Source organism: Cariama cristata, unplaced genomic scaffold, assembly GCF_000690535.1.
Source record: "Cariama cristata isolate BGI_N322 unplaced genomic scaffold, ASM69053v1 scaffold764, whole genome shotgun sequence".
Classification (NCBI taxonomy): domain Eukaryota; kingdom Metazoa; phylum Chordata; class Aves; order Cariamiformes; family Cariamidae; genus Cariama; species Cariama cristata.
Window position 1 is genome coordinate 5,781 of NW_009614497.1, and position 5,780 is coordinate 11,560.

Below are 5,780 nucleotides of genomic sequence, written 5' to 3' on the forward strand. Positions count from 1 at the left end.
ATGTAATTGTAGTACCTGCATATGCAAATAAAATATTGTTCTAGATCCCTATTTCATGCAAAGCAAATATGGCTTTGTATTTCTATAATGTGCCAAAACTTAAAATATTCCTCCACAATTTATTTGAACAGTTCTCTGAAAAGAGATCTTGTAAATTACTTTGTGGATTTCTAGAAGCACTAATAATCATTGAAAGGGCATAATAGGATGAGATCTTTATACTCAACTGCTTTCCTGCCTCATCTAGGAAGGTGATACCTGAGCATCATACACAATTATTAAAATTTTCAATTTAAGTCCTCTGTAGTTCTGAATCAGTAAGTTCGTTCTATTGTCCTGTGTTATGTTGAGCATACTATCAGCATGCTAGGGAAGGTCACGAAATGGCATATGAGAAAAAATGAGAATTATCATGGTGTGTGGTATTAAACCATCTCCTTTGGACTGCTGCTTGTCAGAAGTCAGGAAAACATGCTAGACCTCTCTGTCAAGAGTGTTCGTGTTGACCCAGGCATCATATGGGTCACTGAATACTTGAATAAATCTTGAATATTTCAGCCCATTTAATTCCTCAAATGCCACTTGAAATGTTATGTACAAGGTTGATACAGCTGCAGAGTGAGTTCTCTTTTTTTTTCCTCACTCCAAGGATTAATATGACTCTTCTTGTGACTGAGAACAGTACCGCTGTTTGGCTTAAAGTTTTGCAAGAAAAAGAGCAAACTGGAGAAAGAGTAACAGTTTGTAGAAAGCTACAGGAGGTCTCAGTCCCAAATCCAAATGTGACATTGCTTACAATTACATAAATAGTGTTCCCATGCATTTATCCCAGCTATAACCAATAGCTAATAACAAATTATAGAGGCCCAATTTGATTTACACACAGAGATTTTTATACAGGACTTTGTGTGACTAAAAATGACTATTATTTCTTTTTCTATCCAAAGAAAGGAATCAATCTAATCCTTGTGGAGAATATAATTTTCTTCCATTTAGTTTTAAATAGCATTAACACAGCGATCAGGTTTTGAGGTGAAAGATAAATACTTCTGGACGTGGCTCTGAAAATGTTCAAAACACTAGACAATAAAAAGAACAACTCCCTTGCCTTTGTGTTTCAAAGAGCATTAGCATTTTGCTCTGTAGGTGGATAGCTTCTCAAACTGTTTTGCCTCTAAGTGACCTATTCCATTATTTTTAAACTGTGCTAAATAACCTCTGAATGTTTACAAAAGAAAATATTTAAACATTAAGATATTGTCATTATTTTAAAGACATTTTGATATCACAGTATAATAACACTACTAATTGATGATTGCTTCTGATGGTGCTGTACCTTCCACAGTTGAAATTTCAGAGGTTATTGTAAATGTATGACAGTATGGAGAAAACAGTCTAGCTCTGTCAGAGGAAAAGGATACGTAATAGCATTAATCCTTAAAAGAAGTTTGAAAATACCCAGGGAGACCAGTGTCCTGTAATTGTAAAAGGCAGCAGTAATGATGTGACAAAGACAATCCCATGCGGTCATCTCCAGCACTTAGAAAAAAGGGAACCAAATAAATAAGGGCAAGAATCCAGTTCTCAGTAGTGGAGGAAACGTCTGCCTATGTGTAGGTAGGCAGGCGAGGGGGAGGCAAGGGCAGGTGGAGAGAGCACCAAGGGGACCGCAGGTGCTTGGGTGGGGAGGATGGGCAACAAAAGGAGAGAGGATGGGCAGCAAAGGGAGAGAGGATGGGTAAGACAGGGAGAGAGGATGGGTAACAAAGGGAGAGGACAGGAAGGTCTGGGCACGGGAGCTGGCTGCACACATGCTGCACCACTGTAACTTTTGGGCTCTGAATGCTGCATTGTAGACTTCATTCATCTCATTTTGTAGATGCAAAAAAGATTTCCTTTTTAATCAGGGCATGCTGCTGAAGCCAAGATGAGATCATGGCTTCTGGTTCACATTTTTTCTGTTATAACAGGAAAAGTTATCTTGTTTGTTTCTCATACTAGGTCAAAGCATGTATACAGCACCTCACCTGTCAAGTGGCTTTAATTATTTTTCTAAAAAAGAGTGATTAGAAATAAAGCAAGTAGGGTTAAATCTTTGGCTGCTACTCAGGTTTCCCCTGTCTTTCATTGGATAGATTCCTCTGACTGCAGTGAGAATTTGCCTGAATAAAAAATGAGTAAGAGCCTTTGGTTATAGCTTTAATTACAGAACAGAGCTACAGGAGAAATCAATGTCACATTCGTTTAAATTCGCCATATTGGAGCATGCTGTTGGCCTCGCTAAACCAGTGCCCTGCCTTTGTCAGCTGTGCAGATCTGAGACAATCTTGCTGATTTTTTCACTGTTTCCTTACAGGTGGATTGCTACAGTTCCAAGTAACTGCAAGATGTGGCAGCAGCTGCTGCTGTTATTGATAAATGGTGCAGCCAGTTTGACTAGGACACAGTGAGGTGCCTTTGAGGTAGTGAAATAAGAGGATTTAAAGGCGAAGCCCCAGACAGAGTGATGTATAAAGTACTCAGCCTGCCTGATTGTGAATGGTTGTATTAGGTTGATAGCTGTGCTATAATGTGTCCACAGTAATGCATGAGTGAAGGCTACACTGCATACTTTGAAATGTCTGGGTAAACATTGTACAGCTGCAGCCCTCCTCAAGCAGACCTTAGGGCAATATCTGACCTGCTTGCCTCCCATTTTGGGGAAAGGGTAAGCTTTTTTCTCTTTCTCAAGGGACAGCTCACTCCCAGTGATGTGCCTGCTTTCGTTTGGTCTCCCCTCCTTCCCTCTGGTTCCTTCCTTACTGGGGAGATCTGGGTTTGCTGCCCTTGCTCTTCCTCCTACAAGTGGGGTTAAATACAAGGAAGGCTCTTTCTCCTCTTTATTGCCCTGCATACACAGAGTTGTATCGTATCATCTCACTGGGATCCTTCCTCCAACTTTCAGACTCTGTTATGGGCTTTTGCTGCCCTTTTTCCTTTTCTTGTCACTTGCAAGTAGATGTTTTTTCCTCTGTTTTTATGGGTTTGGATCTGAGAGGAAAAAATCAATAAAACATTCAAATAAAAACACAGTGAAAAGGAAAGAAGGAACCACACACAGAGCCCAAGGATGTGTGCTCTTTTGGTTGTAATATACTTGAAAGGCCTTTACATTTCTGTGCAAGAGGGAATGATTGCTTTTGAAGGTATATTCAAGGATATTCACAAAAAAGGCTTTGTGAATATCAGTGGATGACAACTTACATTTATAGTAGTCAATGACAGAAAAAATCTTGACACAGAAACAACTTTTCAGCTTACATGAGTTACAAAAATACAGTGAAGTATAAAAACATACTGTCACTATCTGATTCAGAAGACAAGCAGGGAGGAAGCAACTAGCCACACTGAAAAGGCAAATATTAAGATTAACGATTAGAAAAGAAGACCATGCCATTTTGCTAGAATACCCAACAGGCTAGTTTGTTTGCACTCAGTAAAGCAAAACCTTTTGCTGATATTGTCACATTGTTTTTAGCTGACATCTTGAAGTATGCATCTATGATAAACACGTAGGGAAAATGACCTGTATTGAGATGACAGGAGATATGATTAGATCATGAGAAATCCAGATCCCTCAGCAGAGAGATGATATTCATAACAGACTAAGATGCAACTAGACAGGTTGTGAAGAGATTAAGGTTTGCATGACACAAAGCTGTGAGCTGGTCGCACAGCATGATATGGGCTTATAAAGCAGGCTTTCCTCCCTCCTTCCAGGAACCTTCAAATCACTCACCCTGAAAGGAGATGATTGCTGAGAATTTAGGCAGGGTGCCTCGCATTCCTATGAGGTTGTGGCTGACAAGTGGTGGAGCAGAGCACCGATGCTACAGCACACTGTGGTAGAATGAGATCTGGTAGGCTGGAGAAAAGGAAGTTACAGTGGGCCACCTAAAAACCATAAACTCTCACGATATTCTGTTCTGCTGGTAGAAATCGATTTGGCTCGTACACCAATTTACAGGGAGTTTGCCTCAGAGGCATGACAAAATGTACTTGATCCTCCCCTTTTGCACAGAGAACATAGATGTTCTGCTGGCTTGCTGGGACTGTAGCCTTCACCATGACCCATGAAGCAAGGTACCAAAATGTTTGTTGTTAGTATTTCTCTATCATACTGAATTTAAACATCATCTAATATTTCCCTGCTTTGTTTCTTTCAATTACATCACATGAATTGTTTATATGAGAGATTAAAAATAATTATTGATACTCTTTCTTTGCAGAAAAAAAAGAGTTCTACAGTCTGTACATCTATGTTTTGTACCCCATCTTTACTTGACTGAAATTTCAAATTGATGTAAAATTTGAGCAGAAGCAGTTTGATAGAGACCTGGGATTTTTATTTACTCATTTCTCAAGTGGTAGAGGTGTTTTCAGCAAAAAATGTTCTGAGTTCCCATCACTATTTAAATCTCATTACTCAAATCCAAAATGTCTGCAAGAGAAAAGGTATTGCATTCAGTTGAATTAAACATACTTCAGATGGTGAGAAACAGTAGATTATCAAATTATATATTTACAATCATAGCAACCTTTTCTCTCTGATATTATTAAGTCAAATTGCCCTTTAAATTTAGGGTCCTTTGTTATATTTTGGTTGTCATGACTCTTCATTGCCATCTCCAGATGTCTCAATAATTGGGAATAGAGTAGGGATTTCACATCATTCCTACAGGGGACAGAGATGAAAGGATCAAGGCTGAAGGGATAACACATGAAAAGAAGCAGAAGGAATTACTATTGCCAAGTCCAACAAGCGTTCAGAGCAGGGTGTCAGAATGGATTGACTTCAATAAAAAAAATTGCCCTAGTAACAACTGAGTTAAATGTATGAGTAAGGACCTCAGGAACTGGACTATTGTTTGATATTTCCACAATCACTTTGCATGTCAGTCAGCATTAGTGACTGTCTGGGAAGCTGACACTGTCTGAAATAGTTTGGTTGTTAAGTCTTGGCAATGCTCTGATTAGCCTTGTTTTGAAGGAGCATTTGGGGTGTAGATTATTGTCTTTATCCTTGGCTTGTTGACTGCTGTGTTCTACTATTTCTCACACTTGGGGTTTCCCTAAGCTTGAATCAGGTCTGCCAAAGTGTTTGCAGCTTACTAAGTTTCTGAATGTTGCCTGCATATCATTTCAATCCCTTTCTCTCCCCAGCACTGCAGCAACCTTTCCTTACATCAGAGGCCATGTAGTACCTTGGCTTCCCAACCTACTCTGGGTCAAGAGGTGGATCCAGGGTGCTGAGAGGTAACCGTGTCATCCCCACTACCAGTCTCTGCAGCAGCATTTCCTCACCTCTTCTGCCTTACACATGGTTGTTCCGTGGAGACAGGATCCGCCCTTGCATTTATTGTTAGACATAAATAACTGAATAATCTCTCTGGTTTGTAGGAGCTCTTGTGCCATCCCTCTGGCAAAGAGCTGTGTCTGGAGGGAATGGATGTGACTGAAGCCCGGCTAAAGACTGGGTGCTACAACCGGCACTCATTCTAGGAGTGGTGAGGAGTGCCACAGCATGACCAGACCTTTCACTTCAGGCTCCCAGATCAAAGAACTGCAAAGGGAATTTTTCATGGAGCTCACCATGATGGAGCACTTAAGATGCCATCATGAAACAGAGTAGTGTGAGTAAACCCCAAATCAGTGCAGTATCTGTGGAAACGAGAGAGCTCTGCTGCCAAAGAGAATTGCTGCTGAACTTTGAAGAAGCAACAGGCAATATAGTCCCCAGC